Raw genomic sequence first — 24,637 nt, 5'->3', positions numbered from 1 at the left:
CTGAGTCCCTGCGCTCCATGCCCACTGCAGACAAATAAAGAGGCTAAGAACTGAGCGGGGCAGAGAAGTGAGAACAGAAAAGAGGCGGTCCTTCCCGGGACACTCAGGAAAGGTGACCAAACATGGTCTCTTGCGGGGTTCGAGGGACGACAGGGCCCAGGTTGTAGTGTGAATATGTACTCGGAAGTGTGAGACCTGGACCTAAACCCTAGCACAGCAAAAACAAACCAGAAAGAGCAAGAGAGAAAGCCCTGTGGGCAGCAGGCATGCCAAGCCAGGGGGAGTGAAGGTGGGGCTGGCAGCAGGACGTGGGTACACACAGGGCAGGCATTGCTTTTACTTTTAGTTGTGTGTGTGTGTGTGTGTGTGTGTGTGTGTGTGTGTGTGTGTGTGTGTGTGTGTGTTTAACACAGGGTTTTTCTGTCCTGGAACTAACCCTTAGCCCAGGCTGGCCTCAAACTCAGAGATCCTCCTGCCTCTGCCTCCCGAGTACTGGGACTACAGGCATGTGCCACCACCATCCAGTCAGACGTTTCAGCAGAGGATGATGATGGACAAGGAAACTGAGGTAGGCCCAGAAAAGTGACCTGGAGAAATAAGGGGCCAAGCTACTGGGCTAATGGAGGACATGGCTGCCTCTATCAGATCTTGGGTGTTTTCCTTCAAGTACTTTAAAAGCTTCAGGATTTAGATCTGAGTTGAATGAAAAAAATAAGATTTATTATTTTATGTGTATGATTGTGTGCCTGAATGTATGACTATGCACCATTTGTGTATAGTACCCATGGAGGCCAGAGAAGGGTGCTAGATCCCCTGGAACTGGAGTTACAGATGGCTGTGAGGCACAATGTGGGTGCTGCGTATGGAACCTGGGTTCTTTGCAAAAGTAGCCAGTACTCTTAAATACTGAACCATCTCTCCAGCCCTGTGAGTTCATACTTGTACAGTGTTAGACAGAGGGTTTGGGTTTCTGTCTTCTACATGTGAATGCCCAGTTTTCACAGCAGCATCTGTGGAAGAGACTGTCTTTTCTTTCAATATATGATCTTGGTGCCTTTTTCAGGAATCAATTGGCTACAGCTACATGCATTTATTTCTAGCTTCCTTATTTTATCCCATTGGTCTACATAATTGTTGTTACAACAATACATCATGCTGCTTCTGCTACAACTCTGTACTACAGTATGAGTGTATGAGTGTGTGTGTGTGTATGTGTGTGTGTGTAACATATATTAGAAAGGGTCTCACTGTGTAGCTCTGGCTGGCCTGGAACTCTCTATATAGACCAGGCTGGCCTTGAACTCACAGAGATCTGCCTGCCTCTGCCTGTTGAGTGCTGAAATTGAAGGCATGTGCTACCATGCCCAGCTTCTATAGTATATTTTGAAATTAGGTACTGTGGTGACCCCAGAATTGCTCTTTTTGCTCAGAATTGTTCTGACTCTATGGTATCTTTTGCGTTTCCACATAGACTTGTTGTTTTATTTTCTTTGAGCCCAGTCTGGCCTCAGTCTCTCAGTCTTCCTGTATCTGCCTTTCTAGTGCTGAGATTACAGTCACATTTACTATATCCAGCTTCCTTCATATGTGTTTTAGGATTTTTTTTCTAGTTTCATGAAGACTATCATTGGCATGTTATTGGGGACTGTGTGGCCATTTGAAAACAGTATTAATTATGCTGCCTCATGGACCCTAGAAGTCTCTCTATTGTGAAATGTCAGTTTCTTTATTCTAGTTTTCATGGTAGAGATCCTTCACCTCTTCAGTTGGGTTTATTCCTGGTTTTATTTTGTTTTGAGTAGTGATGGTTGTTGTTTTCTTCCATTTCTGTCTCAGTGAGTTCATTACTGGCACATGGAAAAGCTAGTGATTTTTCAACATTGATTGTAGTCTGCTCCCTTACTGTTTTGTTTATGGGTTTGAAGAGTCTTGGCGGAGTCGTGAGGGTTTTCTAACAACAGACTCCTGTCATCTGCAGTCAGGGATAATTTGACTTCTCCCTGTTTACACCCCTTTCTTTCTCTTCACAGCTGTTCTGGCTAAAATTCCAAGTATTGAATGAGCCATGAGTACAGACACCCTCATCCTTTCTGTCCTCTGAGGCACTGCGGCCAGTTCCTGCTCCTCAGCCTGACAGATGTCGTGGGTTTGTCCTATTCTGTTTTTTTCACTCTGAGCTGCAATAGCTCTGTGTCCCCTTTCTCGGGTTTTCAATCGAGAGGATAGACTGACTTTTCTAAATGCCATTTTCTGCATTCATTGAGATGATGATTCTGTTTTGATCGTTGGGAGCTGACATATGGGGCTACATCAAATTAAAGAGCAGCCACACTGAAAGTGGCAGCAACAGAACAGGAGAACTTTGCAAGCCATGCATCTGACAGAGGCTTCATTATCCAGAATATGTGACAACTTCAGTCAAAGCAACAAGTTATCCAACCATCAAATGGGCAAACAAACTAAACAGACAGTTCTCAACAGACTATGACAGCCAATAAATACATAAAAACATATGTTCAACATCTTTTGCCATTAGGGAAATCCAAATAAAAACATACATTGATATTCTATCTCACCTTAGAATAACTGACCAACAAAAATTAATAATCACCATAACAACAAGACATATTGGCAAGGACTTAGGGAAAAGGAACCCAGGGACTTAGGAAAATGAACCTTATACGCTGTTGGTAGAAATAAAAGTAGTTCAGCCATTATGGAAAACAGTACAGGGTACCCTCAAAAAACTAAAATGCTAACTAGCAAGTAATTGAGCTATACTGTTCCTTGGGCATGCACCAAAGGGCTCTAAGACCTTATATACAGGAGACATCAGCATGCCCATGCTTATCACAACACTGTACACATCAGTCAATCTCTGGAATCAGCCTGGGGCCCTTCAGCAGATGAATGGCTAAAGAAAGTGGTAAATATACACAATGGAGTGTTAGTCAGCTGAAGAGAAGAATGAAACCAGGCAATTTGCTAAAAGTCATCACATTAAAGGAGGCAGAGGAAGACAAATGGCACGTATTTCCTCTTAGCTGCAGAAGCCAGATTTAAAACAAAGAAAAAAGACTATTAAGGAAGAAAGAGTCAGAGGTGGGAGTGGGGGAGGGGAGGATAAGAGAGCATCATAGGAAAATGTTATCAAAGCACATCTACACATATTGAGGTGGCACGGTAAACCATTAATATGTGCAATAAATATCCATTAATAATTAAAAATCAAAAAAGGGGTGGGTGTGGTGATGCACGTCTTCAATCCCAGCACAGGGGGCAGAGGCAGGAGGATCTCTGTGAGTTCGAGGCCCTTAAAGAGCAAGGACAGAGGACACTACAGGATGACCTTCTGTACACTGGATTTTAATACCTACGACTCTCTAAAATGCAATTTAACAGAAAACTGCCAGACTGGGAATAGGCTGTGAACTCAAAGTCACTACAGGAGAGGAGCTGCCCGAGTCCCCAAGGCTTGGGCTAGGTCACTTTGCTGCTGGGGCAGCTGCTTTCCACAGGCTCAGTATGCTCCGCCCATTTAAAAGTAGGCTTGGTCACAGGGCCCCATCGTGCATGGCTGGAACGCTCTCAGCAGGGCTTGGGAAACCGAGAAAAACCAGCGGAAGACAGCGGGTGGGCTGAAAGTAACTAATCCCTTCCCTAGAGAACTGGCGAGTTTCACAGATCACAAAGGGCAACGTCACACATCAGGCAAAGGCTCACCCAGGGTCTCACCAGATAGCCCAGGTTGTCCACAGACTTTTGATCCTCTTGCCTGAGCCTCAAGAGTGCTGGGATTACAGGTGTACACCATCATACCTGGTTCTCTGCAAGCGTCCAAAAGATAAAGGGGGAGGCTGCAGAGATGGCCCAGTGGTTAAGAGCATGTGTTATTATTCCAGACGACTGGAGTTGAGTTCCCAGCACCTACATGGCAGGTCACAACTTTCTGTAACTCTAGCTCAAGGATACTGGTGTCTGGAGGGCACTGTATGTATGTACAAACAGATAAAAACAATAAAAATAAATCTTTTTTAAAAATTGAGTTGCCTGGGTCCTGTGTGTTCTTCCTATGCAGGGACAAAGAACAAGGTTGGTGACCAGGAGCCTGTAAGTCTGACCAGTAGCCCAGTGATGCAGGAGGAGGATCTCTGATGCTACTTTGGAGATGCTGGCGTGGCTGCTGTTTCCCAACCTGAGGCCTTTGTGGTATTCTAAGGAAATCTTCCCACTCTTTGCTGGGAAAATCCCTTCTCATCTCTTAGAGTCCTTTATACAGCTCCCATTAACACCCACAGCTATTGGGATGCAGTGGCTCCTGGTCCCACAGGTAACAGCTTCCATTACAGCTTTGGATGCCTTTTAAAGCATGCACGGGCATGTGTGCGCAGGTGTATGTGTGCGGAGACAGAGAACAACCCCAGCGGTCATCCTCAGGAACGACACCAGCCTCATTGCCCTGGAGCTCATACACTAAACTGGCTGGAGCCCAGGGATCGCCTTGCTTCTGCCGCCCTGGCACCGCGACTACAAATGCTTGCCACTGTGCCAAGCCTTGATTTTTGCGTTATTTTTTAATAAGAGGAGATGCGGTGTGCAAGCATGTCATGCCATACACGAGGAAGTCAGAGGACAATTTCCAGGAACCTGTTCTTTCCTTCCACCTCGTAGGTCTGTGATTGAATTGAGGTCATCAGGCTTGGTAGCAAGAGCCTCCACACGGCTGAGCCACCTTGCTGGCCTATGCCCAGTATTTACACATGGGTGGGTTCCAGGGAGCCAACTCGGGTCCTCATGACCCTTGCTGACTAAATCCCCTACTGGGAGATACGAAAACTCATGATGGCCAGTGGAAAGTGTTTTCCCTGGACTGAAGCTTATTCTGCCAAGCACCAAGCACTACACTAAACCTTGTACGCACCCTTCCCATGACAACCCAGTATCACTTACATTGTTTCCTTTACAGACCAGTAAATGAGGCACTGAGAGGTTAAGCGACTTGCCCAGAGTCACACAGTGAGGAGGTGGAAGAAAGGATACATGGTTGCTAGCTTCAGGGCCTCTCTGTCCTCCCTGAGCTGCTGGGCCTTGTTGGGACGAACCTCTTCAGCATCTATCCGGTCCACCAGTCCCTGTAAGCTAACCAACACCCAGTGTCTGGATACTCATTTGCACACTGATCTCCTTCCAACACAGGCAAAGCAAACAGGAAACTGCCAGGGCCGGGGCCATCACCCAGTGTACGAGGAGACTGACCCAGGAGCAGACAGCGGTGCAAATGCACCTCACTGGAATCCTGCAAGAAGTCAGCTGTCAGCGACTTCCACCTGAGGACCAGGCTCCCCTCTTTTCCCTGTGCTTTCTGAGGTGCTGAGGGTACCGAGATGGAATTTTACTGGGGCCCAAGGATCCCAGAGATAAAAGAAAACCACTTTATAGCTTTAGGGGCTGGGAAGGTCACCAGATTGACTACTTAGAAGGCAGGAGAACATTTGTAATATCAGCTACACCTCAGTAAAGCTGTTGGGAGGCTTCTAGAAAAAACAAGCAACAACAACAACAAAAACCCTGAAGGCAATAACTGGTGTGCTGAGAGTGTAAAAGGCACATGCTTTAAACTTTCTCTGGCTTCTGTGGCTTTTGAGAAATTCTGAGCAGACTACGAGACCCTATTTACTTTCTAAGAGGATATGGCGGGGCTTCACTGAGTTACAGGAGGATGTAGCAAGGCCAGTAACACAGGATCAGGAATGTGCTGTAAGCATTAGGGCAGGCTAGACCTCTGAGGAACCTAACACCATGCCGGTTGCCAAGTTGGAAGGGGAGATTTAGGAAGTGACATGCAGGGGACCTGGAGGAGCAAGGGGACTCGGGTGTGCAGTCAGTCATGCCTGTCTCTGGCTCTCAGTCCTCCTGAAAAGCCAGGTTCTCAGCTCTGGACAGGGCAGGAGAGACCTCAGCCTCTTAGGAGCTGAACGGCTCTGCCGTTCCCACCTGGGCACCATGTTCAGATACGGGTGGCCACCGGGTTCAGATACGGGGCCCGAGGCTGATTGTGGGACAAACCCCAGTCTCCCAGGATGGGACTGTTGTTGGCTTTGATGAGGGCTTGACAAGTACCACACAAGAATCCCAGCAGCCCAAACTCAGTCAAGATGAAAGTGAAATGACAGGCGCTTGGGCAACACAAACCCCAGGGCTTCATTTGCCACAGAGCACCAGTGCTAGTTGTAGACTTTTATCCACGGAGCCACATCCAATGACGTACATGTGGGAGCTCAGATGTCACTGAGTGCCCACGCTAACCAAGAGAAAGAAGCTGGGAAGGAGGGAAGGGCAAGACACAAGAAGGCAGGGGGTAGGAGGCAGGAAGAGGGGGCAGGAAGTGGAGGACAGGAGTCTAGGGAAAAGAGGCAGGGGGCAGGAGGTGGGAGCTGGGCATGGGGGGTGGCGAGGGCAGGAGGAGAGCTGTGGCAGAGAGGCAGGATAGGGAGGAAGTAGAGGGTGGGAGTAGGTAACGGGTGGTGAGCACAAAGCAGAGGGCAAAGGCTGGGGGAATAGTGTTATGGGAACAGGATGAGTTTTGGTCTTTCATTGAGTTATGGACATTTGTCATCCTGTGTGTGTGTGGTTGGTTACAAGTTGTTATTGGATATGATAAAACAAAAGGGGGTAGATATGATAGGACAAAAAGATAGATTATTGAATCTACTTTCAAACTAAAAAAGCAACTACTAGTTTTAAATAAGTTACATTGGTATGGTTTTTTTTGTACATTGATACAAATTTAAGGTTATTTTTGTTATACTATATATGTTTCTACTTCTGTTTAAGATATTTTTGTATATTGTTACAAATTTGAAGTTATTGTCTTTATACTATACACGTTTCTATTTTTGCTTAATTTATTACCTATACAGCTTGTTTTAACAACTTAGACTTTTCTTGACATGAGCTGTATCTGCTCCTGGCAGCATTGATCTACTTCTAAAGAGGATGATGGGTATCAAAGAAACTACATATGGAGTTTGCTTTCTTTGTGGCATAAGCTAGCCATTAGGGCAAGAAACTGCCCTTGCCTTGACTGTTGACAGTACACTGCCCAAACCCGACAAGCAGGACACAAAGAAAGGTGACTGCTGAACTTTGCCAAAACAGGGTAGGGCAGTCCTTCAAAATTTCCTGCTTCTAAAAAAGGTCTGTCATTTTTTAGAATATTTAGAATGTCAGATATTCTAAGCCTATAGGCAAAAGATGGATGCCCCACCACCACAGAGGAACCTTGGGTGACTGTCCAGGCAGCCAGTTGTCATTTCTCACATTTTTGGGGAGTTGCTTGCATGTACTTCCTGCTTACTCAGGTAATACTATTTCCTCCTCAGGTCTTTGATGGAGCTAAAAACTAGACAGTTATAGTTACAGTTCTCCTGAATCTTGGCAAAAGGCATACTAGGTACAAAACTTTAGACTTTTCAGGAGAGGACAGCTAGTGGAGTAATCTCTATAAATTTGCCAGTTACTTATGGAGTAGACATTGAGATGTATTTCTTACTTGATAATTGTTCTTGTTGTATGTAGTTTCATTTTTGTTAAGGCTATTACTTTTCCTTTCTTCTGGACAATACTTGATAATAATTCTTATTGTATACAATTTTACTATGTTAGAGTTAGAACCTTTGCTTCTTAACGAGACAAAAAGGGAGAAATGTTACAGGAATTCTGTCAGTGGTCCACTAGCCAATACAGAGGAGCATTTTTGTCCCAAGAGGTGGGGTTTCATTGGGGATGAACGTGACTGAGAGAAAAGGCTGAGCAGAGAAGTGCATGGCTCCTTTGAGCCAGGAGCAAGTGACTGCAGGTATTGGCGGTGGTCTGATTCGGATCAGGTTCCTCTTTTGCTCTTTAATATTTTTGCATGGATTTTGTTTGCTAACAAATGGTAAAGAAATTTTACAACATGATAGGAGGCAGGAAGGGGCAGGAGGGGAGCAGGAGGCAAAGGGCCAGGGGTTGGGGCAGGCTACCGACAGAGTAACTCTCTGCGTCTTTCTAACTTGGCACATGTATCTGGAACAGCAACAGAAATAAAGAAAATAAGAGCAGTTTTCTTTCTGTCCAAACAAATGGCCACGTGGACAGCTTGGTGATGGTCTGAGCCATGGGCGGGGCAGGCTTTGGTGTCAGGATACCCAGCACTTCCATCAGTGCCCTCAGCTGACTAAGCAGCACCTCGTCACCCTGTGCTCCCGCTGATGGGAGGAAAAAAACCAAAGATTTTGGCAACCATGTCAGATGGAAGAATTCTGTATATTTTGTTTTAAAGGAAGGAGATTATCTATGATAACTATTCTTGGTTGTCAACATGACTACATCTGGAATTAACTAAAACCCAAGCATCTGGGTACATGTGTGAGATGCTTTTCTTAATTAAATCATTGGGATGGGCAGGTCCACTTTTCATCGGGGCCACACCTTCCACTGCAGCCTGTGGAAAGGACATGGAGAAGGAAACTTTGCTCTTTGCCTGCTTGCCCCAACTCTCACTGGCAAGTCCATTCCTTCACGACATTAGAGTTTATTTCTTTGGGATTCCAGAGTATACTGAAGACCAGCTGAGAATCCAACCACCTGGACTGAACAACTACTGGATTTTTAGGCTCTCCGTTGGTAGACAGCCATTGGACTAGCTGGACCAGAGCCTGAAGCCACTCCAATAAATCTCATTCTACTAGTTCTGTTCCTTTAGAGAACCCTGACTAATACACTATCTAAAGGATATTGTAAAAATCTAAAAAGAAAGAAAGAAAAGAAAACAAATAAAAAACCAAAAACAGACTTTTTTAAAAAAATTTTTTTGGTTTTTGGAGACAGGGTCTCACTATGTAGCCTTGGCTGTCCTGGAACTCACTTTGTAGACCAGGCTGGCCTTGAATTCACAGAGATCCACCTGTCTCTGCCTCCTGAGTGCTGGTATCAAAGGCGTGTGCCACCATCACCCAGCACAGAAACATATTTTAAAGACTGAAAATTGCTTAAAATTGAATCTTTTTTTAGTTTTTATTTATATGAATGTGAGTCTCTCTCTCTCTCTCTCTCTCTCTCTCTCTCTCTCTCTCTCTCTCTCTCTCTCTCTCTCTCTTTCTCTCTGTATCTTATCATGAGTGTACAGGTACCCAGGGAAGTCACAAGAGGGCAGCCCCTGGAACTGGAGTTACAGACAGTTGTGAGCCACCATGTGGGTGTTGGGTACCAAACCCAGGTCCTTTGCAAGAGCATCCAGAGCTTGTAACCCCTGAGCCATCTCTCTAGTCCTAAAAACTGAATCTTTTACCTGCCATGTTTTAATTTTTGAGGGTTGTCTCATCCACTTCTCCTCAGCTGAGCACAGTGCGTGGAGTACAGGAGATACTTGACAAATGCTAACATGGAATGTGCACTCTTGTCTTCATTGAAGGCCAGTGCCCAGATGCCACACAGTAAGACATCACTCAAGGCCAGTGCCCAGATGCCACATAGTAAGACATCACTCAAGGCCAGTGCCCAGATGCCACACAGTAAGACATCACTCAAGGCCAGTGCCCCGATGCCACACAGTAAGACATCACTCAAGGCCAGTGCCCAGATGACACACAGTAAGACATCACTCAAGGCCAGTGCCCAGATGACACACAGTAAGACATCACTCAAGGCCAGTGCCCAGATGACACACAGTAAGACATCACTCAAGGCCAGTGCCCAGATGACACACAGTAAGACATCACTCAAGGCCAGTGCCCAGATGACACACAGTAAGACATCACTCAAGGCCATTGACCAGATGACACATTATAAGACAAATTCCATCAGAAACCCCAAATGACAAATGTTGCCTGAGCTGTTCAGACAGGAAATGGGCTGCTCATACCTCCCACTAGTGGAAGCATCAGAGCATCGCTTTGAGGATCATTTGTCAAGTGATGGTGTTCAGAGGATGCTGTGCCAGAAACACCAGGGGCCCAACACTTCCTGGAAGCAGCTAGGAAGTAAATGTTTTAGAAACTGCAAGCCACAAATAGTTTCTGTCATATATTATTCTCCCTTGTTACACCCTTTAAAGATGTTAAAACCAAGGTTGGAGAAAGGGTTCAGTGGTGGGAACACTTGCTGATTCCACCTAAAAACCTGAGTGTGGTCACACACAGCTGTAACCTCAGTACTAGGTGGCAGGCAGGTGGACACTAGAAGCTCCCGGGCAGGCGAGTCAGCAAAACCAGTGAACTCCAGGTTAAATGGAGATCCCATCTCAAGGAGAAAAGGCAGAGTGATAGAGCAGGAAACCCAGTGTCCTCTCTGGCTTCCAAAACCACATATCCACAAGTTAAAAAAAATAAAAAAAAATCTGGTTTATTTTGGCTTTTATCATGCTTTGTTTTTATGCTTTAGAGACTGAAATTTCTGCCAGAATATTCTACAAGGCATTAGAAATCATCGAGGAGCTGGGTGGTGGTGGGACACGACTTTGATCCAGCACTTGGGAGGCAGAGGCAGGCAGATCTCTGTGAGTTCCAGGCCAGCCTGGTCTACAGAGCAAGGTCCAGGACAGCCAGAGCTACACAGAGAAGCCTGTCTTTAAACAACAACAACAAAAACAAAACAACAACAACAAAGCATCCAGGGCTGCTGCTGAAGGCCAGCGTAGGAATCAAAGGCCACAATAGGTCTAGGATGTGACCTTGTGATGCTGGGCATACTAGGCAGGGGAGTGTGGCAGGGTTCTGTACATAGCGAGGGCTGGCTGTGAATGTTCTATGAAGACTAAGCTGTCCCTTGAACTCACAATCCCCGTCTGGATCTTCTGAGTGCTGGGAGTACAGGCATGTGACACCATGCCCAGCTCCCTGTAAACATACTTTTATGATCGGGTAAATACAGTTTATGCAGATCACTCACCCAGTTCTCAGCATTAGATGAAGCACATTTAAATTTTATTGAGACTTGGTAACACCTTAGAAAGGCTGAATCTGCATGACTCCAGGTCCTCAGAAGCACGGTACCGTACCTCATCACCTCACTTCCACATCTTGGGGATTACCTTCACACCTCCTCCTGGTCCCCGCCACTGCCTGTCAACTCCTCCACTCTCAGCTCATGTCCCTGCCTCCCTACAGCTCAGACTTGATGGTCAAGAAAAGGCAAGCTGCCTACTGCTCCCTAATGCCTGCTTTCAGCTGCTGCACTGAAGCTCTCTGTCAGAGGACTGCTCCTCCTTCTTCCCAACACTCACCTATGGGACAAGCAAGCATAGGGCATAGTTTAGTAACCTGGGACTCCACTTGGTATACGCTATACACACCTGCCTCTTCTAACAATGCACCTGGAAGCCTGAGACATTTACCTGCCTATACTATGCATACACACACATACCTCTTTGAACCTGTTAGCAACCTAGGACCCCAACCTGCATCTGCCTACTCATACACACTACTCCTCGCCCAACAATTGAATGGGTTTCTCCTTCCCTTGACAGTGGTCCAATTCAGACAGATTCCAGTTAATCCTGCTCTCTTTGTGTCCAGGTATAAGAACCAGTTTTGGTACAATAAGGCAAAACTGCATCCTCAGGTGAATTTTTAGGGACAATCCCCTATCTACCATGTGCACAACTGGAAGTGCATATAACTAAAATCAGATACAGGGAAGGACATGTACAGCAGAAAAAGTATTACATGATCTAATCTATCAATACAGAGAATCACCCAAAATATGAGGCTCCTTAGCAACAGCCCCTCCTTCTTTAGACCCCATAAAGAGAATGCAGGCCGGGGCCCTAGAGTATCTTCATGCATGCGGCTTGCTGCTCTCTGGCAGTATACTCTGAACTCTTCTATCACTTTGATTTGAATAAAGTTTCCTCACTACCTTGTCATGTGTATGGACTTGATTTTATTCTTGAATAGGAGGCCAAGAACCTGGAAACACTCAGCCCATAGTGTCACAGGTGACACTGCCTGCCTAGCATCCTGAAGCCAGCTTGGGGCTTCCGTGTGCTTGAAAGCCTTCCCAATGCCCCTCACACAGTCTTTCACCAGGCAGGCCAGTATTGCTGTTCCAAGCTAGCTCTGCATTTGGTGCCATGGCCCCTCTTGGCTTGCCCAACTGCCTCCACCCACCCAATTGTAAGTTCCCAAAGTGCACACTGTGGTTCACGCTCACCCGCTACCCCCATCACTAGTCCTTTGCAAAATGGCTCTCAGTGTTGAGAGAGGGATGGTGAGAAGGTTCAGTGGGTAGACACTTGCCACCAAACCTGACAACCTGAGCTGAATACCTAGGATCCACATGGTGAAAGGAGAGACCCAGCTCCTGAAATTGTTCTCTAACCTCCACATGAGTGCCATGGCATGCACATGCGCATACACACACACACACACACACACACACACACATATTGTTGATGATGTCAAAGTTAAGGGCAGCACACAGACATTCTTTGCTGTCAGGTCAAATGAATGCGAGCATGGCTTCCCTGGTTATAAAAAGCGAATAAACCCAAACTGAAAAACTGTATGCAGAATGGATGACCAGGACTGGCTGACAACTGTCCAAGATGTCACAGTGTCAGAAGTCCGACTGAGGCTCTGCTGCAAACTGAGGAAGTAGGAAGACACACTGGGCATGGGAGGAACCAGGGCTCAGCTTCACTAAGGAGTATTGCTGGATAAAACCAGAACAGAAAGCTGAGTGTGCTGAAATGCTAGTTCTACTTAGGATACTGAAAACAAACACACACACACACACACACACACACACACACACACACACACACACACACACACAGAGAGGCAGAGAGAATAAGAGACCAACCCTGAATGGAGTTTCTAGGAGAGAGATCAACGGGTTCTTCTGGCAATATTTCTGCAAAAGATAACACTGAGAAGACCCATGTTAACACCTGGACACACAGCTTTATTCACAGCAGGAAAACTCCATCAACAAGATACTTTAAGTCTAAGTCAACTCCAGGGTAGGGGCAAGTAGATGGCTGAAAAGGGGCATAAGGAAGCCTTCCAGGGAGCCAGAAGATTCTGGAGCATGAGCTGGGTTGCTTATGAGGCATGTAAAGACACAGTCATGATCATGTGGTAGGATAAATCAAAATAAAAATGAGGAAGAAAACCTTTCATGTTAAGACAAAGCTTCAAGGTAGTGGTGGCACACACCTTTAATCCCAGTACTTAGGAGGCAGAGGAAGGTGGATCTCTGAGTTTGAGGTCAGCCTGGTCTACAGAGTTCCAGGACAGCCAGAGCTACAGAGAAACCCTGTCTCAAAAAAACCAAAAACCAAACCAAAACAAACAAAAAGAAAAAAGAAAGAAAGAAGAGAGAGAGAGAGAGAGAGAGAGAGAGAGAGAGAGAGAGAGAGAGAGAGAGAGAGAAAGAAAGCCAAACCAACTCCACCAAGAGCCTCAGAGACACATTCCGGGTTACAGATGCCGCCTTGCCTCTAACACAGAACCTGCTCTAGATGAGGCCTGTCCTCCATGAACTAATGCTTCTGCAGCTCTTCTGCCTCTTTGTGACCAAACATGCTGAAGGAGGGGGTTCTTGGGCTTTGATGTCCACAAAATGAAGAGAAGATGTGTTTGCTGGGCTGTGGTGAGGCTGCCCAGCAGTTGTCTCTCAGCATGGGCCTAATTGGATTGGACACAGCAAATTGCAGGCCAGTGTAGGGTTGTGAGAAATGAAGGAGGCACACTGATAGAAAATTAGCAGCCAGAGAAAAACAAAAAGGCTCTCTTCAGGGAAAGTGGACCTAGAGAAGGAACGGATAAACACACCAGCCTACCCATCCCCCAAATGGCCTCGCTATCATTTTTCTTTGTCTTGGGCTTTTTGTTTGCTTGCTTTGAGAGAGCAGGGGAGTTTTTAACGGTTCAGAGAGAAAATGCCAGCAGCAGAGTTGGCAGGATGCACAGTGAAAAATCTGGTCTGAAGCCCCCTAGAAGGCAGCCTCCAAGTCCACTTGATACTAGCTGAGAAACCTATATTTCCCGTTCTGTAATGTAGGGAGTTCTCACAAGCCAGGATGCCAGGATGCCTCTAAAGATGAAGGGGATGGAAATGTTTGCCAAGGGCTTGGCATCCAGGAGGTACTCAGAGGCTTAGCTGTAATCCATTTTCCACTCCCTCATTGTGCTAGCCAACTGTGATCCACAAACATGGATCCCCCAACTTTTCCCAAGATGTGCCCACCTGGGGTGCCCTCCCTCAAAGGAGCTCAACAGCCACCACACAGGCTGTTTGGGAATGGAGGAGCTCCTGCTGAGAACCCCCACAGCAAAGGCAGGAAGGAGGAGTTCTCAGGGCCCAGGGCTCCAGCAGGGAAACAGGAAGTGGGGGCAGGAGAATTCCCAGAAGCTCCCCCACCAGCCAGCATGGTGCACACAGTGGAAAATCAACAAAGAGACACTGCCTGTCTCAAGCAAGGTGGCCGGTGAGGACCGACATCTGAGGGCGTTATCTGACTTCCACTGCTGGTTTCCTCCTCCGCAGCAGCCGGCCTCTGCCACCAAAGCACTTAAGTTACGTCGTCACCTGTCGCCAGGTGCCTTCCCACCTTCAGCCTTGCGACATGTGCACCCCTTAAAAGTGTTCACGAGGCACAGCCCGCTCACTTGCCTCTTGCTCCTCTCTTGACTCTCTTGTCTCCTCCCTGTTCTCTCAGTCTGTCTGTCTGTCTGCCTCTCTCATGTTCCCACTCCAACACGGCCGTTCACTCTTTCACTCTTCCCCTCCCCCAGTAAACCTCTTGCACTAACTCTCCTGCACATGGCGTGTTTGCTTAGTGGCAGACCTTGGCAGGGCCCGCCGAAAGGCACCAACTCCACTTTCCTTTCTTTCTCTCTTTTTTAATCATTACACACACCTGCATCCTTATTCACACACAAAGTATGTGCACATGTGCACACACACACACACACACACACACACACACACACACACACATTTCTTTTAAAGTTTCAGGGCTGGCACAAACCCTGTGACCTACAATGATGTCCTGCCTGCAGGATATGCTAGGGCAATGGTGGCACAAAGTCTGTGGGAGCAACCAACCAATGAGTGATTTGACTTAAGGCCCGCTCCACGAGACGGAACCCATACCTGACATTGTGTGGTGTCAAGAACCAGAGACGAGATAGCCCAGAACCTAGGGTAAAACCAAATAATCCTGGTCTGAAAAAAGAAAAACAAACAAACAAAAATACCATTGTGACAAAATAACTCCTAATGATATTCTGCTATACTCATAGATCAGTTCCTTGCTTAGCCCTCATCAGGGAAGCTTCCTCCTGCAGCAGATGGGAACAAATATAGAGAGACCCACAGCCAGACGTTACAAGAGAGGGAGAGACCTTGGACAATCAGCCCTAAATCGTATGTCTCAATTGAATTCCTCCCCTCAGAGCTCAGGGTACCCCATGGAAGAGTGTAAGAACCAGAAAGGATGGAGACACAAAGAAAACAAGGCCCTCTGTGGTTGTTAGAAAGAAAATGTCCCACAAAGGGAGTGGCACTATTAGGGGGTGTGGCCTTGTTGGAGTAGGTGTGGTTTCATTGGAGGAAGGCTTTAAGGTCTCATATGTGCAAGCCATGCTGAGTGAGACAGTTCATTTCCTGTTGCCTATACAAGATTCAGAACTCTCAGCTACCTCTCTAACACCAAGTCTGCCTGCACACTGCCATGTCCCACCATGATGATAATGGGCTGAACCTCTGAACTATAAGCCAGCCCCAATTAAAAATTTTCCTTTATAAGAGTTGCCGTGGTTGCCAGGTGTGGTGGCACATGCCTTTAATCCCAGCACTCGGGAGGCAGAGGCAGGAGGATCTCTGTGAGTTTGAGGTTAGCCTGGTCTACAAAGCGAGTTCCAGGACAGCCAAGACTGTTACACAGAGAAACCCTGTCTCAAAAAAACATTAAAAAAAAAAAAAGGTTGCCTTGGTCATGGTGTCTCTTCACAGCAATTGAAACTCTAACATACTCTCTAAATCAACATATGCAAAGCTCATATGATCTCAGAGACTGGAGCAGCAAGGGCAAGGCCTGAACAGGTCTGCACCAGGTCCTTAGTATATATATTATGGCTTTCAGTTTAGTGTTTTTATGGGATTCCTGAGTGTGCAAACTGGTGGTTTCTGATTCTTGTGCCTTCTCATGGCTCTTTTCCTTCTATTCGTTCTAACTTCCATGTGATAGTTTTTAATCTTATATTTTGTTATATTTTTAAAAAAATAAATGAATGAATGAGTGCATGAAAACTTAGCCACTAGGGTAAAAGCTAACAACTTCACTGTCATTTATACCTTCTGGGAGAGGGAAAATCAGTCTTCTCCAATGCCTTGACACTGGGTATATTAACCACTCCAGGGCAGGCCTCATATTCAGGAGCAGTTGACTTTCACATTTTGTGTGCTTTTATTTGGTTACAGTTTGGTGGGTTTTGTTTGTTTATTTGTTTTTTCTATTTTGATGTTGTTTCATTTTGTGGTTTTGGTTTGTTTTTGTTTTTTTTTAAAGAAGTTAAAGTTGGCTGAATAGGAATAAGGAGAGGATCTGGAAGGCCTTGGGGAAGGGGAAGAATATGATGTAAATATATTCAAATCTAAAAATTGTTTTCAGTAATAAAAATTATACAATTTAAAGAAGCTTCAGGGCTGGCGATGTAACTCAGTAGTTGGGCTCCTGCTCAGCCTGTGTGAGGCACTTGGTTCAGCCTACAGCACAGGGGAGGAAAATATTTCTAAGAGGACCTGAAACCTAGAGACATGAACAGAGTGCGTCTGGTAGACTGGAGGATGAGGTGAATGAAAGAGAGGAGGACACAGTTTCACAAGTATCACATGAGATGCTACTAACTGCAGGATCATGAGGATTCAATCAGAAAATGCACATCGTAGCTGTGTGAGAGGCACACAAGACAGAGAGCCAAGGGGCTGGAGACTTAATTCAGTCCTAGAGCCCTTGCTTAGCAAGCATAGGGCCCTGAGTTCAGTCCCCAACATGGGAGTGATGAGCTAACACCATCAAAACATAGTAAAGACGTACAGATTTCCTGCCTTTCAGAAAACATTTACCCAGTCTCCCGCCACCAGCCACCATGCATGCTCTATTTCAGGGTTTGCAGCAGACAGCAATAGGCCCACCTGCGGAGCTAGCTGTGTTCGGCAATGCATGCTGGGAACAGCGGCACAACTTGCAAGTGAAGCAAGCACAGTAGGTAGCAGTGTGTGGCAAAGGTCTGCAGAGGTGTGGCGGGAGAGGAGGAGGGATGTCTAACTGCAGTCACTAGGCTAGAGTGTTTCCCAGGGACACGCTGCAGCCAAGGTTTTAAAAACCAGACGAGCACTCTCAGTAGGGATCTAGGGCAGCCTGAGTGGAATGATTTTTTTTTTCTTTTGAGCCTCACACTGCAAAATGTTGAACGCGGCCAGTCCCCTCTCAATTAAAAGATAAGTGATATCTTGTGGTTACAAAGCAAAGCAAAGCAAAGCAAAATAAAACAGCCCAACATACGTCTAAATGTTGAGAAATGGGGGCAGCTGGCAGCAGCAGCACTAATGCACGCACACACACACACACACACACACACACACACACACACACACACACACACTACAGTAGGCCAAAGGGAGAAGGGTAGGCAGGAGACTTCAGCATGCATCTGCAATCCCAGCCCTGGGGACAGTGAAGCAAGAGGATGATGAGTTTGAGGCCAGCCTACACTAGAATAAGACCCCATCTCAAAATTAAAAAAGAAAACAGAGAGGAAGCTGTTTTCCTTCCATATCAATTCCAGAATCATCCAATGGCTTCTGTACAGCATGCAACATTCCTGTCCTATACACTCAGCTATTTTCTTTCTCCCTTTACATCTCAGCCCTACCATCCTTTCTACAGAAGACCTTCACCTTGAGTCCAGTCTTTGACACCGCACCTTCCAAAAGCACTTTGCACCTCACCTTCACCACACAGTCAGTAATTAATTTTTTTGACAGAATCTCACTAGCTCAGGCTGGCTTCAAATTCCTTCCACCTCGGCCCTGTGAGTGCTGGGGTTCCAGGGGAGGGCCAGCACACCACCGTGCCTATTATTTTATACATTATGATTGTCTGTCTTTCCTGGGAGGAGTTTCAAAAGGAACCGTGCTAGTTTCCATGTTCCCACCACTGCTTTCCCAGCCCATGCCTCAGTCCCCAGCCACTCACATGTACCTAACACCGGCTTGCTGAGGATCAGATTGTGGTGATATTTTGTTTGTGCTCCAACAAATAAAGCTTGCCTGAAGATCAGAGGGCAGAGCTAGCCACTAGAGGCCAGGCAGTGGTGGCACACGCCTTTAATCCCAGCACTTGAGAGGGAGAAACAGGAAGTGATGTGGCTGGGTGGAGGGAGGAAGTGAAAAGGCCGGTTGAAGACAGGAGCTCGGCCCATCTCAGTCTGAGGATTCCTGGAGGTAAGAAGTCTCTCTAGTGGCTGGCAGCTCTGCCTCTCTGATTTTCAGGCATTTACCCCTATATCTGACCCTGGGTTTTTATTAAGACCAATTAGAATTCACGCCACCCCAGATCTAGGAATCAATGGACAGCAGGGTATGTTGAGGCAAACAGGAATGGGCCTGGACACCATGAAGAAGAGGTGCAAGGACAGCAGCTGGAAACATTCTAGTCACCACAGGAGGCAAAGCCATATCCTAGAGGGCCTTAGAGGAAAAGGACTTGCATTCCGGCAGAGCTCTGCACTCCATGAAGGGCCGTGCAGTAGCAAGGGCAGACTGCTAAGATGGGCCAAGCAGCAGGAGGCAGGGCAGGAGTCCAGGCAAGGCAGTGAAGGAAGAGGACAGCAGGTACAATGGTGTAGGGAGACACCAGGAAGGAGATCTGATAGTTGCCAGGACTGGGCGAGGAGATGTTTCGAGGGAGGTAATCCAAGAAGACTCTGAGGTTCTTTCTGGAAGACAGGAAGAAGATGGCTGCAGAGTAAAGGATGCAGGAAGGACAACAGAAATGGTAACAAGCTTCCACTTGGACTCAGAGTATGAGGACAACACTCGGGGTAGGAGTGTCCCATGACACACAGCAGAGGTCACAGGTCTGTTAGCATGAAGTCGTGGGTGAGAAGGTCAAAGAATTGTGGGCACAGCCCTGGAGAAAACTGGTATTCAGAGCAAAAGAACGGAAAGCGCCCATGGATGTAATCGAGGAAAATGCCTAGGCTGGGAAGCACAGGGCAGCACAGCAATGTAATACGCCAGCAGTTCAGAGATGAAGCGGGAAAGCTGGGGAGTACAGTCAGCTGCTCGGGGATAGCAGTGTGGTGGGTGCTGGGCACAGGCAGCATGGCAAACAAGGAGATGGGAGGAAGCAGGATGCTCCTCGTGACTCTCACCAACGCTGCGGCAAGAAAGGTGGACAATAGTTAATAGAGGGTGTGTCTCTTTTTCCACCAGAAGAGAAAACTGAGGCCACTCTGGTGGGGATGGTTAGTAGAACAGCAAAGAAAACGACAATGAAACCAGGTCCCAGGGAAAGAAGATGGGACCTCACAGGCCGAGGAATGAGCCTCATAGTCTGTGAGCTCTCCATGCGTCTCCTCAGCCTCCCTCCTCTTGGGCAGCTTCCCTCCCTCCCTTTCAAACAGCCACACTATGGAGTCAGCCCGGCTTCCAGCTGTCTCAATCCCCCTGCCTCAGTCTCCCCAGTGGTGGTATTACAAACTAGCATCAGCCACCAGATCCCTGCCAACACAATGTCTTCCCCCAAATTAGAATAAAATGCAGAGTGCTGGCTGAAGACGACTGGGTGAGGAGCCACCAGATTGCCTCATCCAGCCTCAATAGAAGAGGAGGTGCCTTGTCTCATTGTAACTTGATATGCCATGGCTGGCTGATATCCATGGGAGGCCCACCCTTTTCTGAAGAGAAACAGAGGAGGAGTGGATGAAATGTTTCTTTTTTCTTTTTCTTTTTCTTTTTCTTTTTTTTTTTTTTTTAACTCTTTTGGGGGCCTGCCACCCAGCTCCCAAATAAATACATGGAGTCCTATTCACACTTATGAATGCCCGGCCTTAGCTTGGCTCATTTCTAGCCAGCTTTTCTTAAATTATCCCATCTGGACTTTTGCCTCTGGACTTTTACCTTTCTTTATTCTATATGTTTTTCTTTACTTCTTACCCTGTGGCTGGTTGTATGGCTGGCCCCTGGTGTCCTCTCCTTCTCCTTTTCTTGCTCCTCTCTCTTCTCTTTTTCTCCTCCTATTTATTCTCTCTGCCTGCCAGCCTCGCCTCTCTTTTCTCCTGCCTTGCTATTGGTCATTCAGCTCTTTATTAGACCAATCAGGTGTTTTAGACAGATACAGTAACAGCTTCACAGACTTTAAACAAATAAACGAATGCAACACATCTTTGCATCATTAAACAAATGTTCCACAGCAGAAACAAATGTAACACATCTTCAACTAATATTCCACAACAATAGGGGTGGGGGAGGGACTGGGAGGAGAGGAGGGAGGGGAAACATTGGTTGGGATGTAAAAACCAAACAAACAAACAAACAAAAAAGAGTGGGTGAGGAGCAACAGAGAAGTGAGAGGAGCCTTAGCTGATGGGTGTAACAGGGTGAGCTCAGCAAGAGGCAGAGAGGAGGGCTGAGGGGAGGAGACAGGAAACAGACAACAGCTTCCCACAGCCATGCAGACAGCCTTAGACCTGCTGGAGACATAAGCCCACACACAGCCATGCAGACAGCCTTAGACCTGCTGGAGACATAAGCCCACAGCCATGCAGACAGCCTTAGACCTGCTGGAGACATAAGCCCACAGCCATGCAGACAGCCTTAGACCTGCTGGAGACATAAGCCCACAGCCATGCAGACAGCCTTAGACCTGCTGGAGACATAAGCCCACAGCCATGCAGACAGCCTTAGACCTGCTGGAGACATAAGCCCACAGCCATGCAGACAGTCTTCAGACCTGCTGGAGACATAAGCCCACAACCATGCAGACAGCTTCAGACCTGCTGGAGACATAAGCCCACAGCCATGCAGACAGCCTTCAGACCTGCTGGAGACATAAGCCCACAGCCATGCAGACAGCCTTAGACCTGCTGGAGACATAAGCCCACAGCCATGCAGACAGCCTTCAGACCTGCTGGAGACATAAGCCCACAGCCATGCAGACAGCCTTAGACCTGCTGGAGACATAAGCCCACAGCCATGCAGACAGCCTTCAGACCTGCTGGAGACATAAGCCCACAGCCATGCAGACAGCCTTCAGACCTGCTGGAGACATAAGCCCACACACAGCCATGCAGACAGCCTTAGACCTGCTGGAGACATAAGCCCACAGCCATGCAGACAGCCTTAGACCCTGCTGGAGACATAAGCCCACAGCCATGCAGACAGCCTTCAGACCTGCTGGAAACATAAGAGGAACCATAGGAAGAACATGATGTGTTTACCAGGTCACTAGCAGGGCTTTAGGGAACGCCAAAGAATCTGCACCCCACACAGCTGGATTCTCTGAAGACTTCCTTTCCACACATGCTCCAGTCTGACATGCAGAAGCCAGTTCAAAGTGGGGTGGCCTGGGCAAAGAAGGTAGGGAGTACCCCAAATTCTGGAGTTGGACTAAGAGCCAGTGAATAAGACTTGTCCAGTCTGCCATGAACATGGAAATTCCAATTGTCTCTTAACTCGCCCAGCTCTACAGTTAGCCTTCAGACACTGGGAGAGGGAAGGAAAAGCAGAAGATGAGGAACGCATCCGTGGACTTCATTTCTCTGGGGAAGGGGTCAGACTGAGGCCAACTGACACCAAGTCTAAGCTCAGAGAAGGCAGGCATAATCAGAGACCGTAAGCAAAGAGCTCTGCTGTTGCTGCCACACCACACATACACTGAGGCTGTTGTCCTCGTCACCTGGATCACTGCCACAGAACCCTGACAGGTCCCCAGGTAGGCCTTCCCTGTGCACTGCTGCCAGTTGCTGCCTCAGTGACTTAGAGATGACAACGCATGCCCTCCTTGCTTAATATTCTTCAGTGCCCTGCTTCCCACTCCAACACTTTCAAAATAAAAGCCCACGGCCCACCACACCTAGCACACCTTGAACTCTTGATCCTTCCATGCCTTAGCTTCCCAAGAGCTGAGATAATGGTAAACACTATCACCTCATTAAAGTGTACAATTTACTGACAATCACTACCATCATGACCACTACGTGGGGTTATGAGATCCTGTTTCATCTTTAGGGCTTACAAGTGAAGCCTGGGCATTCAAATACACCTTTTATTAAGTGTATCCAGGCATATTTGTTAAGCATATATAGTATGCCAGACACCTAGAAAGGTATATTGGGACTTACTAATAAGTGATATGAAAATCCTTGTATATCAGTAGAGCTCACACTGGGTAAATAACTAAATGCATTTAGCTACAGAGGGAAGGAGAAGGCAATCTAGCAGTTTTCAAAGAGATGCAGGTCAGCTAAGAACAAGTGTGAGCAAGACTGACAGCGCCATAAGCTGTGGCTGCTGACCACAGTCCTCAGCTCTTCACATGACTTTTGCAGTAAGAACTGGGGGAGGCAAGCTGGAAGCAACAGGAAATCATGAGCTTTCACAAACTGAGGCCAGGAAGCTGAGGTGTCATAAGACAAAAATGCACAGTCTATGGGAAAGGAGAAGCCTGAGACAGAGCTCTGAAGTCTACAGCCACAGACACGTCTGTTCACCAGTTATATGGGTTAAAAAAATTTTTTTGTTTAAAAAAAGACAAACAACGAAACCCAGCCAATTAGTACATTTGAGAGGAAAAGTACATGTATGACCGGGCTTAAGAAAAGGTGATTGTAATAAAAGTGTAGCTCCAAGTTCAATTTTCCACCACCAGATAAACCAGGCATAGGGGTACACACCTGTAATTCCAGCACCCAAGGGGGTGGAAGCAGAGTTAAAAAACAAAACAAAACAAAACAAAACCCTCAAAGGCCAGCCTCTGCTACACTGAATGTTCAAAGCCAGCAGGGGCTTTTTTTTTTTTTTTTTTTTTTTTCAAGACAGAGTTTCTCTGTGTAGCTTTGCGCCTTTCCTGGAACTCGCTCTGTAGGCCAGGCTGGCCTCGAACTCACAAAGATCCGCCTGCCTCTGCCTCCCGAGTGCTGGGATTAAAGGTGTGCGCCACCACCGCCCGGCATTCAATCTTAAAAAACAGATTAATTTGTACAGGAAAGATGCCTCCGACTCAGTGGTTCCGAGTGTGTACTGCTCTTGCAGGACCTGGGTCGGGTTTCCAGCACCCATGTCAGACACAACTGCCTGTGTCTCCATTTCTGTCGGGATCTGACATGTCTTGTCTCTGGAGGCTTCTATCGATCTCTACATTCATGCAAGCACACACATATACACGCACTCGTAATTACAAATCTTTTTCAAGAGTTAAAATAAGGCCGGGTGATGGTGGCGCATGCCTTTAACCCCAACAAAACAAAACAACAACAACAAAAAATTCCTAAGCCGGGCGGTCTTGGCACACGCCTTTAACCCCAGCACTCGGGAGGCAGCGCCAGGCGGATCTCTGTGAGCTCAAGGTCAGCCTGGTCTACAAAATGAGTTCCAGGACAGGCTCCAAAGCTACACAGAGAAACCCTGTCTCGAAGAGGAAAAAAAAAAAAAAAAAGAATTAAAATAAAATTGCACACGGAGACACAGGTTGAATTTGGTTTCAATTTGGAATGTGCTGTCAATTGAACTCGGAGCCCTGGAAAGCTGAGGAAACGCTATGGCACTGAACTACACCCCAGGCCCCTTTCCGGGATTGCGAAAAGGTCTGTGTCAGATTGCCGAGGCTGGTCCTAAATACCAATTCTCTTGGCTCAGCCTCCCTGCGGCTGGGGTCGCTTCTCTACGGGACTGTACCTGGCTCAGAAACTTTCTGACACGTGCATTTGCCTCACCAGGCTGATTCCTATCGAGTATTAGTTTGCAACCTCTGGACCCTTTAACAGAATGCAGATCCTTTCTTAGAGAAGCCTTAAACGAAGAACTGTGTCCTCCTCATAAAACAAGTAACAAGATCAAAGCCCTTCACAGACCAGAGGCACAAGCTCACTCGTGGGCCCGTCCACACACACTGCAAAGGCAGGACTTGACAGAATGAGCTACCAGAGGTGTCTGTCGACACCGGGATCGGAACACTTCCTGCCGGGGAAGGAGGGGATCGAGTATAGACGGGTAAAGAATATTTCAGAACAGCCCCCAAACTAGCCTCAGCTTTCCTACGTGAACCCCGCCAGCCCCGCGCCTGCTCCGCAACCACGACTTACTTACCGCCGCTCAACTTCCGGCAACCACAGCTCCAGCCGCGCCGCGCAGCCCAATGACGTAGTAACCCAGCCCACACAAACGCGGAAGCTTGGCGCGCGTGCGCACATGGATAAAAACAAAAAAGGGGTCCCTAGCACCGCGCTAACGGGGGCGTAACGCCTGAAAGCTAAAACCTTGTAAGCCTTGGGCTCTTAAGAAAGATTACACTTTCCTGCTAGTGACTACAGAGGACGACAAAGTGACTGTCATTATTATCAAATTCCCAGGGGGATTCCAGACG

General features: G+C 47.1%; 1 protein-coding gene across 4 annotated transcripts in view; it reads right to left on the bottom strand.

The window, feature by feature from the left end:
- Nucleotides 1–24,421, bottom strand: part of Atg7 (autophagy related 7) — a 229,946-nt gene extending 205,525 nt beyond the window's left edge. Inside the window, exon 1 of one of the 4 annotated variants that reach the window (XM_042273856.2) lies at nt 24,361–24,421. The gene's annotated coding sequence lies outside the window, so the exon portion shown is untranslated. The remainder of the gene's footprint in view (nt 1–24,360) is intronic. The other 3 variants (XM_042273855.2, XM_076567632.1, XM_076567633.1) reach the window with 3 other exon arrangements.
- Between the last annotated feature and the right edge of the window lie 216 nt (nt 24,422–24,637).

Source organism: Peromyscus maniculatus, chromosome 3 (genome assembly GCF_049852395.1).
Source record: "Peromyscus maniculatus bairdii isolate BWxNUB_F1_BW_parent chromosome 3, HU_Pman_BW_mat_3.1, whole genome shotgun sequence".
Taxonomy (NCBI): Eukaryota; Metazoa; Chordata; class Mammalia; order Rodentia; family Cricetidae; genus Peromyscus; species Peromyscus maniculatus.
Note: the sequence above shows the minus strand (reverse complement) of the source record. Positions and strands in the feature narration are given on the sequence as shown.